This window comes from Helicoverpa zea, chromosome 9 (assembly GCF_022581195.2).
Source record: "Helicoverpa zea isolate HzStark_Cry1AcR chromosome 9, ilHelZeax1.1, whole genome shotgun sequence".
Classification (NCBI taxonomy): Eukaryota; Metazoa; Arthropoda; class Insecta; order Lepidoptera; family Noctuidae; genus Helicoverpa; species Helicoverpa zea.
In genome coordinates, this window is record NC_061460.1 from 994578 (window position 1) to 1009041 (window position 14464).

The 14464-nt window shown below is 35.9% G+C and overlaps 2 protein-coding genes across 3 annotated transcripts in view; both read left to right on the forward strand.

Moving 5' to 3' along the window:
* LOC124632993 overlaps window positions 1-14464 on the forward strand; it is a 54174-nt gene that overhangs the window by 23641 nt on the left and 16069 nt on the right. The window lies entirely within an intron of this gene.
* LOC124632994 overlaps window positions 5959-14464 on the forward strand; it is a 40702-nt gene continuing 32196 nt past the window's right edge. For both annotated transcript variants that reach the window (XM_047168060.1, XM_047168059.1), the window contains exon 1: window positions 5959-6125. The gene's annotated coding sequence lies outside the window, so the exon portion shown is untranslated. The remainder of the gene's footprint in view (window positions 6126-14464) is intronic.

The window sequence follows — 14464 nt, forward strand, 5'->3', positions numbered from 1 at the left end:
GTTATACCCGAGCTGACTTTAGGGTATTTCCTATGGGACCCGTACATCGAAATATATGGCTTACACAAAATATTATTTTTGTATTTATGTTCCCGTATGGTTTTTGTACTGGTGAACTTTCAGATCAGAAAATATACCTCATATTGTTTATCCACTTATACTTATGGATATACGAAGGGTATAAGACCCAACTTACAAGCATTCAATATTTACTATAATCCCACCAGATTAAATCCGAAACAAACCAGCCTAACTTTTAAAACTTCGAAGTTAACCTCACGTTTTGATGTACGTAAGAAGGGGTATTATATTTCAACATGCTTACACAACTTGGAAAATATGCCCCTTACTTCCACAGCCCATGGCAATGTTTTGAACAAATATGGTGAACCCGGGGCTTTCGATCCTGTTGGATATTGACCACGCCCGTCGGCAAACACCTTTATTTGCGTCAGAACTTAGATCGATTAGATATATTTTACCACTGTGTCAGAGAAGTTCATTGTTTCTTTACCTTAATCTAAACATTAGCTATCTGTCTATGTAGATTCGATTCAAATAGAAGACCGTTTTAGCGACACACTATGACGTAAAGTGGTGAATTGATATTTGTAAATGTCATTGTATGATACATGGTCATTAAATTATTTATCATAACTTATTTCCTATGTAAGTTAGTTGTTCATTTCGTTTAACGGTTCGGTTAATTGTAACCTATAAATACAACTTTTGGCCTGGCGTCAACGCCATCATATCCAAAATTGTTCGGATCAATACGTGATCGCAGTTTCATTTTGTGGCAGTGTTTATTCCGAGAATTCAACTTCGTTTTGTTCCGAAAATGGAAGAATTGCTCGACCTAGTTCAGATATAGCATTTTACACAAAATTTCGTTCGTTGGAACAAAGTGCATGAGCTGCATTCACTATATCGAAAGCTTTTCGATTTTCAACACTGTGATTTTTCTTTTAATTGCCAACAAACTTATTATACGTGCTCTGAAATGCAACAACAACCGTAGGATTTAACAAAACAACCGGATAAAAGGCACGGACCACAGTAATAAACAGTTTTGTAACAAGCTCGTTACCAGGGCACCAGCAACAGTTAGCGGTCGAGACATGTAAACATTACAATGGCTGTCGATTGCTATTTCTGTACATTTGCATTCCATTAGTCCGTGCACATATGAACTCCTGGTATGTGACACCGACAAGAGATTGTAAACTATTGTAACTGACGGGTTCCGTGTGTAAACTATTGTAACTGACGGGCGCTGTATGTAAACTCTAGTAACTCAAGATGAAAAGTGTTCAAGGTTTGAACTAGTTTTAGAACTGAACGGACGCTTGACTGACGGGTTTTTAAACTTCGTACAAAAGTTAGGCTTTGTGTGCGAGTTAAAAATGGAACTCTAAGAAAATGTAAATAGTTTGAAAATACTGCGGTCGTTGGGGATCGCTTAAAAGTTTTATATTGTTGATTAAGTAAAATTACATCAATAAAAATATTCATTTAAAACACAGATGGTACCAATCTTTAATTGAAATGGACTCTAAAAAGTAAAAAAAATATATCGTTTCAATTACACTTAGGTATATGTATGAAATACTGGTACTACGCAATGTATGTAGGTCAGTAATCACATACTAAAAGACCAGGTTCCTGAATATACCAATCAATCATTTGAAGTAGGTATTATAGGCAGTTAGTGGAACTAATCGCATCTAAACGGAGCACTAATGCAGACGCTAGTAGGTTGCCAAGAGGCCGTCACTGGCATACTGACCGCACATAGCTAGTTAGCGCACCATTGACTGGTTCCTATAAACAGAAAACGATCGGTTTTCCCGAGTAGATGGTAGCGTTTTTACATTTATTATGAAGCTTACATAAAACGGTTCGTAAATAAAATTGACCTTGTGTGTAAAAGCTAAAGATATAATTCTTCTTCTTCTCTTATAAGAGAATTATAAGAATAACTAACTATAGTTATTCTTTATAATAACTAACTATAATTATTAAATAATAAATAAAAATAACTATAATTATAAAATAACTAACTATAGTTATTCTTTCAATAGAAAGAAAGCAACACATTTTTGATTGTAAGTATGGTATGTACATACTCGTATAATCCCGAACTAAGTCTTTTCGCTAGAAATTCGACTTTATATAAAAGTCACTAATCAATTTAACGTTAACTATAGTTATGTAATTCATAACAATCATTCATTCATTCTCGAAACTCACAATATTCGGGTTATGAACAAAACAATTTTAATTAAGTTCATATTTCAGTCACTGCGCCCTTAATTATTACACTTCTGCACCCCCAATTATTGCCCTTGTTTTTTTTTTAATGGCTGAAAGTAATGTTGCTGCCTAACATTTTAATTGGCCTTATTTTTCGACCTTTTCTATTACTATTACTACGTTTATTACTATTACTATTATAACGTATTTATATTAAGCTGTATTATTAATGTCGACCTTGGTAATAAACCAGGAAGTTTCTTAGAATCATGAATAATTAATTTGATAGTCAAAATCAATGGTTTGGAAAGAATATGGAAATAAGACAATAGACAAGACTCCATCTTGTTTTTGTATTTGCATTTTTGCTCTTATACAAGAAATTTATGGTTTTACAGGCTTTTTATACGGTAACAAAACACGAAAGAACTGAAGCTAAAATATACTATTATTTTTTTATCATCATCATCTTCCTCCTGCGCTTTTCCTAGGATTATTGTTATCGGCACGAATCTTGAGCTCTGACCTTCACCTGCGCAGAAGTAATTTAGTGGGTCCCTTTTGTGGTATGAAGTGAGGCGCGGGGGCGGGCTAAAGCGGTGATTGGCCCGCAGTGCATCGCGTCATAGCCGTCACTCGGGATTGGTTCTTTGCTAATAAATCACTTCTGCGCAGATGTAGGTCAGAGCTCAAGATTCGTGCCGGTAACTATACTCATAGTGAAAAAGTAAATTCAATTTCTGCAAAAATAGTACAAATCCTGTTTTATACTACTAAAGCCTTAAAACATTATAATGCGGAGTGAAAGTACCCTTAATGGCCGCTGTAGGGGAGCATGCTTTGTTTTCATAGCAGTAGAACGTAAACGCTTTTCAACAACTTTATTAATTTCTGTCAGACGGAGAGCAAATTTCCCTTTTCTAAAAGGGAAAAAGCTTGCGTGTGCTTTTTTATTGAAGTGTACGTTATTATCTTGATGTAGTAGAGCAAAACAATACGAGAGTTTACCACAGTCATATTATAATGGTGGAAGTTTGTGAGTATTTTTGTTAGTTTACTTGCAAAAATTACTGACAGATTCGCAGATAAAACTTGGCAGGTGCAATATATGTATATAGCTACGTCAGAATAACACGTAAGTTTCTTTTTATTTGCAAAACCAATTGGATCTTTACAATAAATCTATAACATATATAATATCAATCGTCTTTTAGCCGACTTTTAGCCAGTTATGATGTCAGTTTTAATACCGAAACACAGAAATAATACTTAAGTATTGAAAAACGCGGATTAAATACCTGGGAACTAACGCTCAGCTCTGGTTGTTTCAACTACAAGACCAACAAGCAGGTCCGCCGCTAGCTGTTTGTTCGCCCGCGTGCAAAACTGATTATGCCGCCCTACGACTACATACGTTTTGACAAAAAAAATATAAGGGGGGGGATCCTGGGGGTCCGGACCCCCCCGCCCATTCATATCCATTTTACTTGACCAACAGAAAAAAATATGTACATGCACCGCTCTGATTGCAGAAAACCCACCTACTTTTGGATAAATAACTATTGCAATACATAACATACATTACACATAACTTTTTACTTACTTGAAATGTTCAGAGTAACCTAAGCAGTCTTGGGTTAGCCCATAAGCAAACTAAGCAATTGCTTAGGCTTAGGGCATCAATGCAGTGCAATCATTACCCAAGTGGCCCCTATGTATTGAAGGATTGTGATTAACTTAAACTAACGCACTTAAATATCTATAACAATGTTTAAAGTCAGTAAAATATGTTATTTGGTGGGTTTCCTGTTGAAAACTTATAAGGCACATGTCATATGTAAGGAAGCGCGAGCGGAGCGAGCGCGAAAATTTTTTAGTCTAAGGACACAAAACAAATAAAAACCACTGTAAATTAACAAAGCAAAGTCAAAAAGTAAGATATGCACGGAAGTGAAGTGCAAAAGCCGCGAGCGAAGCGAGCGCGATTTTTTTTCCTTAGAGTTTTCATGAAGTAAACATATTATCATAAAAAGCCATAACGGACGTGCGCGAAAAATGTTTTTTCCGGAATTGAATGCCTCAACAATTAAACAAAGATAAAATGCGACATCTGACATGGAGCCGCGAGCGCAGCAAGCGCGAATTTTTTTGGGGATGCAAAATGTGAAACAGTCAAAATTGATAGGAGACGACCAAAGCTAGGGCGGCTTTTTCTGAAATTTTATTGGTTTAATTTTGCCGCCCCTAAATAGCATTTGCCCCACGCTACGCCACTGGTTGATCTTAAATCGTTTTTAAGAATCTTTAATTTTGAAAATGTCCTTTCAACAGATGTACCTAACTGAAACCGGCAGTGTAAGTAATATTCTTAGCGCTATTGCTGTGTTCGGAAATATTGAAATCAAATCATTAGTAAAAAGATATTGTATTTTTTAAATATTACGTGATAACTCGCTAGATTTGCCGCCCCCTAGGACGTGCCGCCCGCGTGCTGTGCACGCGCTGCACGCCCGCTTACGGCGGGCCTGCCAACAAGAAGATCATTGATTAAAATACCTATTTAACTCCGTAATGGAATAACTTTGTTACAGATTAGCGACTTATTCACAAAGTTTCTGAGTGAAATGCAATGCCTTTGATCAACAGTTTGTAGTCACAGTACAAAGTAACAAATTATTTTAACTTCTCACAACTTCTGGGAAAACGTTCCGACTCAAAGTTTGTATTGTCCGTAATTCTGTTTACGTTTTCTGAATGTTTTTTCAGTGTTTGTGCAAAAAGGTCACATTTCAATCTATTGTTGAATTTGTAACAAGAAACATGTTCATTTGTTTTTTGTTTACGTCCACGAAAATGCTGACCAATGTTTGGGATTGTGCTGCCCACACAATGCGTGGAAATTGTGAGAATTTTGTCCGTTTTAGTGACATTTTTAGAAAAACACAGGTTACTAAAGGATGGGATTTAAACCAAATATAATTTAGATACGCTTCTAGGATTACTTCAATTTTGATTACTAAGGTTTTTTTCTTTATTGTATTTTATGAGAAAAATATATGATTTACTAGTTCAAGATTAAACAGCCTAAATTCAAATAACTGCGAGCCAAAACTCGAGTATTTACTAACTCAGTGCGCGTTATTCGTCATGTAACCCACTTCGCAAGTATTATTGCTGGTGAACGGAAACGGTTCAACAAATCGAACTACATGTGGAACAATGTTATAAGTTTATATTATACTAGCTCTGGCTCTCTGGTTTACCCGCCCTTGGCTTCGGAAAATTTCAAGCTAGAATATTTTTTTGCTCATTTCTTCATTGCGCCTTGCAAGATCTTTCTTGCTTTCTGTAGATCAGACCAGACTTAATGAGATAAGCAGGTATCTACTAACAAAAAGTCGCTCGCTTTGTGTATTTGTAAACTAGCTGATTATCACATCTTCATTCTCAAGAAAAACTACATCTAAGTACAAATCCTTAGTAGGATGTCCATACCACACCCTTCATACGTATTGTATATCTATTACCTACCTACGTCTGCCCGTAACAAACACATAAACAATCAGTTCCGCTTATTTATTATATCCCATTATTAAACTAGCACAAATTGGTTCAGGTATGACGTTATGGTGAACGAATTTAGATGAGATTGCATAGATCGCCTTCGAGCGAGCCCAGCCTCAGTTGTGCGGGGACCAGGGCTGCATAAACTTGCAGGCGTTCTACTGCAATTAACAAAGGAATTGGTGAAGACAATTTCGTGTCGTTATTTGGTTTTATAGTGAGTTATAGTTGGTGATTAAACTCTGGAAGGAATTGTTGTGTAGTGATTTTAGGCGAAGGGGGATTCAAATAGTTTTATTTATGGTGTAAGTATTTGTTATTATTAATACCTGCATTGATTTTGATAAGTTACATAACGTGTATTTACAAAGATGTCGGAGAGAATCTTGTCAATAAATTAATGTTATCATTCACCTATAGAAACTTTATTTAAAACTTAAAAAATAAGTCTCATTGTTAAAAAATTATATGTTGTTTGTAAAGAAAAAATACACTCTACCTCGTCAAAACTTCACAAACATAGAAGACATAATGAATACATAACATGGCAATTAAAATAGAATTGAATGTTGTTTTAATAAACAGAAATAGTGGAAGGTTTTATTTACATTAGAACTGACACATAACACATTTCCCATTAGTTATCTTTGTTTTCCTAAATGTGATTAACCAATTATAGACGTACACGATATTTGTGTTTCCGTGAAAGTTATTTGTAGAGAAAACAGACCCGTTTGGAGTTCATTATCTTGATTCTGCTTTCAATCAATTATTGTTAAGATAGTTTCTTTCACTAAGGTTTGGTATCTGGATACAATCTGATCTTTAGCGTAGAAAGATCTGTAAAATTGACTTATTTCGATTTTAGGTGAAAAATATTTAAAAAAATAATAATGCTGTTATATTCCTGATAAGGCTAATCGAATTAATGTTTGCTCCCTGTGTCCATATTCTTACCTAACTTACGGTTTCGTTGAATGATTTCCTCGAATTAAAATGACAGTAGAGTCGTGGGAAATTGCAATCTATGAAATTGTGAGGATATTGTTGAACCAATTGTGATTTAAATACGTAAATATAGAGGCATATACTTACTGTCTAGTTATGATTTATAACGTCAACGGATACTGGGTGGGTATTAACGTAGAGGGGACCGCGACGCTTATCGAATATAATTTATGACATTGAATTGCCTTTTGAGTACAATTCATAGAGTAAATACATTCAGTACAGCACTGTGGGTTTTTTTAATATAGTTTAGGCAATTTTTATATGTTATAAGAATTTAAAATAGATGTACCTACTTAGTTTGATACACATACCTGTAACAATTGGTACCTAAGCAAAACTACATATTTTCAGCCAATTTCTTCATCAAAAGTAAAATCCAAAGTAATGTCTAAAGTAAAAGTAACGGTCAAATTCGCTTTTTCTATTAGTTTTGCTGTCACTTTAGCCTTGAATAAACGAATTTGACCGTTACTTTTACTTAAGACATTACTTTGACTTTTATGTTTGATGAAGAAACTGGCCGTTAGACATCACTGATTGTATTATTCAAATAAAATTGTTAGTCCAAATCAATACTTAATGGCTAAACGTAACATATTAGTTAGTTCAATACTTATAAAAAAATTAATGCAAAAAAAACTAAATACTTCGCTACTAGTCTTTGTTAAATTCAGAAAATGCAGTAAAACACGAAGAAATTAAAAGATAGGAAAACTTTTCACAACAAACCCCAACGTATTTTTTTTTATCTCTGCTTCCAAAACTTGCACAAAAAACAATAATAACACCGACCTGTCGACTTGGCAAGCGATTTGTTTTTAACAAGTTTCATTCGCTTTATTTTACAACCGAAACCGAGAAACTATTACTATGCTTGTAGCATTTTTATTGTCCAAAACAAACATGAATGAATAAAACGAATATCGCGTTTAACAGTGTTTTATGTGTTAAAGAGAAAAAGCATTTGCAAGTCAAATTACTTCTTTATGCCATTAAAAGATTCCGAAATTAATTATGTATTTAAAAACTCAAATCTTTTTACCGAGAGATCTCTTAGTTTGATTTTACTTTGATCTACTTACCTAAATAACTACATATATAAGTTTCGTCAGATTATACCAGAAGGTACGAAAGAAAAACTGTCAATATTTGTTCTTATCTAAATACAGAATGTAAATATTATAGGTACTTACTTAATTTTTTTTTCTTAAATCCGGATTGTCAGTAAAACTTTCCACATAGGTATTTGTTTACCACGTGCGTCATAGTGCAGTTTATTATTTTTATTGACGTATCAAAACTGTATTACACAGTATCTTATCAGTGATAGTATCGGATATTAAGTACTACTATTTGCTGGCGGCTTTATCAAAGGAATAATGTTCTATTAACTGTCCAGCGCAGGGGGCGTTGGTTTTCAATTGAGTACGAAGTGTGTAAAAATACATAAGTACTCCAAAAATTATTTAAAACAAAATTAGATTAGTATGTGTACGTTAAGTCGTTTACTTTAACATATTCTTTCTTTGATTAAGACAATTTTAATTTCCATGATTACAATACCTTCTTTACAATTACTTTACCTACATTTATAATTAAGACATCTTTAGTTAAGATTGATTTTATCAACCATATGATCAAGACAAATATTACACAGATTCCTTATATCTTCACCTAATTAGTTTCAAGCAACTAAATCCGCGTTATCTCTGTCAGCCAAGTTATTAACTTGGCAGCGAGCGGCCAAGAGTCTTGGCGGCCGGGTTCCTTAGTTGAATTATTATGTATATACCACCCTAGTTCGGGGTTAAGCTCATCCTGTGTAACTGACCTTTAGGAGTAGCTTGGCGTTATGATCTCCTTAGATATAGCTTCACGGAATATATTTTGTGAAAGTACAGAATAATTGGAATAATTTAGATTTGTACCTACACATTTGCTGAAATACCAATTCTTATGTCCGAGCAACAAAACAAATAAGTGCTATTCGACTAGAAAAAGAAATCATAAAAAAGTGTTCAAACCAACCTCGATCATAAATCAATTATTGCTTAAGAACCTGGTAATCATAGATCCTTTTATTGATGAAAAACAATTGAGCTCTTTATTGAGACTGGCTGCCATCGAATAAAAATTATGAACAATACACAAAAAATAGCCACCAAATCAATATTCGCTCAGCCTCTACATCAGTATGTTCAATGTTCATGTTTTGTTCGCATAGATTGATGATGATGATGATGTCCTCCTAGCCGATTATCGGCTACGGCGGCTGTTCTCATGTAAGGAGATTAGCCAACTACGCAGGACATATTATAATGCACGAGCATTTGCGCAGACACAAGTGCACTCACTATTCCTTAACTCTCATAGTCCGATGGGACGGTAATCCGACACGACCGGAGAGAGATCAGGCGCAGGACCGACATTTACGTGCTCTCCGATGCACGGGTGTATCAACCACCAGCTTCCAGGCTCCGGGCTGCTTTGTGAAAGTCTTCTAAAACCCACAAAGCGATTTCGGCCCGACTCGGGAATCGAACCCGAGACCTCGTGCTCAGCAGCCGCACTTGCGACAGCTAGACCAACGAGGCCAGATTACGATAGATACGATAGATGCGAGGCTAGATTAGTATGCAGGCGTCGCGCCGAGGATAAACCGGTGTCTCTCACAATCTCTCATCCTCTTAGCCGCTTTGCATAATATGGACGACTATGTGCCAAATCGTTACGTTATTTACTTAATATTTTACTTTCAAATTTTCAATAGTCTTTTAATTTTTGAGTGTGTTCATATTTTTTTCATTAAAATGTACTTATTGTACTCTACCTACATGTCTTTATGTCAATATCTGTGGCTTGAAAACTACTTAAGTATATGTATTTTTAAACAGTGATAATATCGACTTTATATTTAAAACCCAGATAGGTACTCAGTCTTCGGGATATTTTCCCATATGTCAGAGAAGCCTTTTTTATATTTTTTAGTAACGAGTTTTCATCCTTAATCTTTTAATCAGCTGTTGACTGTGACAGCACAAGTTTATCGTTCATTATTCTGTCTGCCCCGAACGCCCTCCGACAATGACAGTAAACAGTACATAAAGGTGTCCAAAAACAGGTGAACATAACACATATTTGTTTATGATAAGAAAGGTTGCAAGTAAGTTGATTGTTATGTGTACTTTACGACGTAGAAAACAACACAAACTTGGTAGAATGAGAGAAGTAGAAAATCCGACTACTATTGAAACTTCTCGTGTAGAAAATGAACTTTTCACATATTGAAATTAGCAAATTGTGTTAACAACTCAACTGTAACAGTTTTTATCGCGAACTTTCAGTCGATATACTTATCGATATGTCACACTCATTCACTATTATCGATAAGTTTATCAGTACTACACTGTCCAGTGAAGTGCGCTGTAAAATAATAATGGATAAAACTTCGATGACTCGATTCCAAGTATGTGACCATAAAGTGTAAATCGAGATATCGGTAACATTGTAGGGATCGATCCGATTTTTGCACTTGCATTGTCTGTCTAGCTAGCTTGATTTATTTTTTATGTTTTGAAATTATCACGACACGACGAAAATAAATCAGTATGTGGGTACAGAATGTTGCTACTTTCACTTAATTTTCTCTTTTCTATGAAAAATGCATGTATTTTCTTACACTTCTATTCTACGTGCATTTTTTTCAGAATTACCAAGGTAGCAGAACACAAAAGCACACTTGGAGACTGTCGTATTGTAAACTTCAACTATTCCTTATGTAAATTCTACAGTATATTTTTCTCTTAACCACTATAGTCGACCCGGGACAATAGGTTACCGACCTCAACCCCCGGGATTTTTATTTGCTGCGTTTGGATTTTTGTCGAATCCCTGTTAACGTTAGCCGGACAAAATGGCGGATGGGCGGGATCCGTCATGGAATGTTTACACATACATGTGACGTTGATTGAGCTCTGACTGCAAAGGGAATGCGAAATGCCAGTTCAAAGCAAATTCAATAGCCGAAATGTTACATTGACGTATCTGGTTTACTTAGATAATCCCACTAGTTCACATTAGTAAATGTGTAATTCATAGTTGGTTGTAGGATAGTTTATAGTTGTAAAGAAATACAGAAGAATGAAAACGCTGCATGTCCGACCACTTACTCGCGTCTGAAACAAACTTACTTTTATACAATTAAACCTGAGGACTCAGTAAAAGTTTTATTGCTCCCCTCTCGTTTTATTGTTCTTATAAAGCTTGCTTGTATGTTAACAGTTTTGCTCGGTAACGCTCTAGTACGTAACGTACAATCAGTACGTATGCACATATAAATTACCAGCTTTTCTTTGTAGAACAGTTCACGGGAATGACATTTCATTATCAAATCGGTAACAGATAAAATATGATCAGAGCCGGGTAATGGTGTCTCAATAAGGCTTATCGCGGGTACGATTCGCCGTCGTCCACAGACGATCGCGGGCGGACGATTACGATCGCGTCCGATCATCGCAGCGGCGTGCAATTTCCTTTAATCTATGGGCGCCTGGTCTTGCCTTCCCTTTGTAACGAGATTACAAAGGGTACAAGAAGGTTCTTTTTTATGCCCTTGTCTTGGATGACAACAATGGAAGCCTTTTCAAAAGCTTTGTAAAATGTTATTGTGAGCAATACTTGTAAAGTGACAGGAGCTTACCAATTTACTGAAAGAAAATGCTGTTGATAGGAGTACTTGTCCTCAAGGAAACTTATGATGGTAAAGCTATTTAAAATAAACATTGCAATTGTTTTTAGGTACTCAGACTTCCACTCGCAAATTAAAAAGAAACGTTCACACAACTTTTTCATTATTCCTAATCTCAGATTCGTCAGATTGCCACATAAACCATCTCACAATGCTTTTACTCGCAAACGCATGAATCATTGATATAGTCTGTATAAGCTAAACAGACGTAGTATATCTGTGCTAATATGAACTGATGAGGTTTTTACCCCCGTGACGCGGGCACCAGAACAATGTCGGACATAGTGCGTGCGGTCAATATTTGTCTGTTAGCGCTTGAAGGACATACCGAATAAAAGATAGACAACATTATTAGTGAAGGAGGTCAATGGCTTTATTAGAATTTAGCTAACAGTCCACATGAAGTCGAAGAATATAAAACGTAGAAGAAATAATTAAGTTAAAAGAAAAATTAAAACCAACAAAATTGTTATCGTAAAAAGTTCTCATGTGTGGGATAAGACTAGAATTATAAATTAAGTAATTGCTTTTGTTTTACTACCTTAGCTTCTTAAAAGGAGCACTTAACCTACTAGGCGACCATAATATTTCGTTTAAAAATAAAAGAACTCGTACAAGTACGCCATGTAATATTAATTTTATGTGGGTTAGCGTCGAGCTAGCACGCAGAGGGATCTCAGCCACGCTCCAATTGCTTTTAAAACGTATCCCCGCGGAAATGCGCCGAGCTACCGCATTCATCCCCTCACTCTTATATAGCCCTGGTACTTTGATGCCGAATATTTAAATTTTAAGACCGTGTTTTAGGAAACTGGTGTAATTAAGTCGTAATTAAAGTGAGGTTATTTTTTTACCAAAAAATTGAAAGCATACCCCCTTACTTATAAAAATCTCTAATCACCTTCTAAGCAAAATTTTAACTAATCATTACTTAAAGCCACGACCAAATAAACGACCAAATAACGACCAAATAATCGGCCCACATGGCTTAGGAACTCGCAATGAGAGGGGCAATCGTCTTCTTCAGTTCGCCTTCGGCCAAATGTTGAGCGTCAGCAACACCTTCTTTACAAAAAAGCCACAGCGTCGATGGACATGGATGTCTCCAGACGGTAGAACAAAAAACGAAATTGATTTTATATTATCTTCCTGCAAGCACCCAATAAAAGATGTTGGGATTATAAATAAAATAAAATTTTCTTCCGACCACCGACCTCTTCGAGCAAGACTAATATTTGACTTTAAAATTCATAGACAACAACTATTTTGCAAGCAAATAAAATCTTTAAGTAAACAAATCCTACTTGGCAACTGGGAAAACTTTGAATTAGATCTTAAAAATAGTTTCGATATACTGGACAATAGAACACATGACCCACAAGCACAATATGATACCATTAAAGAATGCATAAAAACAGCAACAAACAAAATAAAAACAAATAGGCAAAAAACAAATAAATTGAGTAAGGACACAATATCATTGATTAATAAAAGGACAGACACAGTTTGGCAAACAGATGAATACAGGAATTTGGACAAGCAAGTAAAAAGAAATATCCGCAAAGATATAAGAAATTATAGCACAAAATTAATCAAAACTGCTTTAGAGCGAGGTGGATCACTTAGATCGGCAAAAAATGGCATTTCTAGGAACAAAACATGGCTGACATGTCTGCGCGACAAAGATGGTGTTAAACAACATAGCAGAGATAAAATAACCCAAATATGTACTGAATTTTACAAAACTTTATATACAGATTCTTCACGACCCTCAGACCCTATTGAATACCTCTGCCCTGACACTATCCCACCCATCACTAGGGGCGAAATCGATATAGCTTTAAAAAGCCTCAAATATAGCAAAAGTCCTGGAGACGACGGTATCAGCACCGAGATACTGAAACTATTCAAAAGCACTTTAACACCCCACATCATAAAATTTTTCAACTCTATTTTGTATTCCGGTCAGATACCAAAACAATTTGCCCACTCCAATATCATTCTCCTCCACAAAAAAGGCGACAAATCCGAAATTAATAACTATAGACCTATAAGCCTAATCTCCCACCTATATAAATTGTTCATTAAAGTTATACATAACCGCATAAGAGGCCAACTAAACAAGCATCAACCAGTTGAACAGGCTGGATTTCGCCCTTCCTTCTCCACGACCGACCATCTCTTTACACTAAACCAGATAATAGAAAAATATAATGAGTACCACAAACCGTTGTACCTGGCTTTCGTGGATTATTCCAAGGCTTTTGACAGTCTCAAACACACGGCGATTTTTACATCCTTACGCGCACAAGAAATAAATGAGACATATATAAAGCTTCTGGAAGAAGTCTACAGGGCCAGCACTGCATCGATTAAAGTACTTTCCTCTGGTCCATCATTTTTAATAGAGAAGGGCGTAAAACAGGGTGATCCGCTCTCCCCTAATCTATTCACCTGTACACTAGAAGAAGTCTTCAGGAAGCTCACCGTGCCCTGGACATCTAAAGGCATCGTCATCGGTAACAAAAGGCTGACAAATTTGCGGTTTGCTGACGATATCGTTCTTTTTGCGTCTACATCAGCAGAGCTCCAAGAAATGCTCCAAGACCTGAGCAGGGCAAGCCGAGAGGTTGGACTTCAAATGAACATGAGCAAGACACATACGATGACCAACAGCACGAAAGGTAATGTTGAGGTAGATGGGCAAGCTCTACACTATGTCGACGAGTACATCTACTTGGGCCAGTTAGTTTCCTTCGATAACAGGCAAGAGAAAGAAATCGATCGCCGCATCGAGAACGCCTGGAAGAGCTACTGGTCCATGAAACACTACATGAAAGGGGACCTTCCCCTTTCACTCAAACGAAAGTTAGTCGACATGTGTAT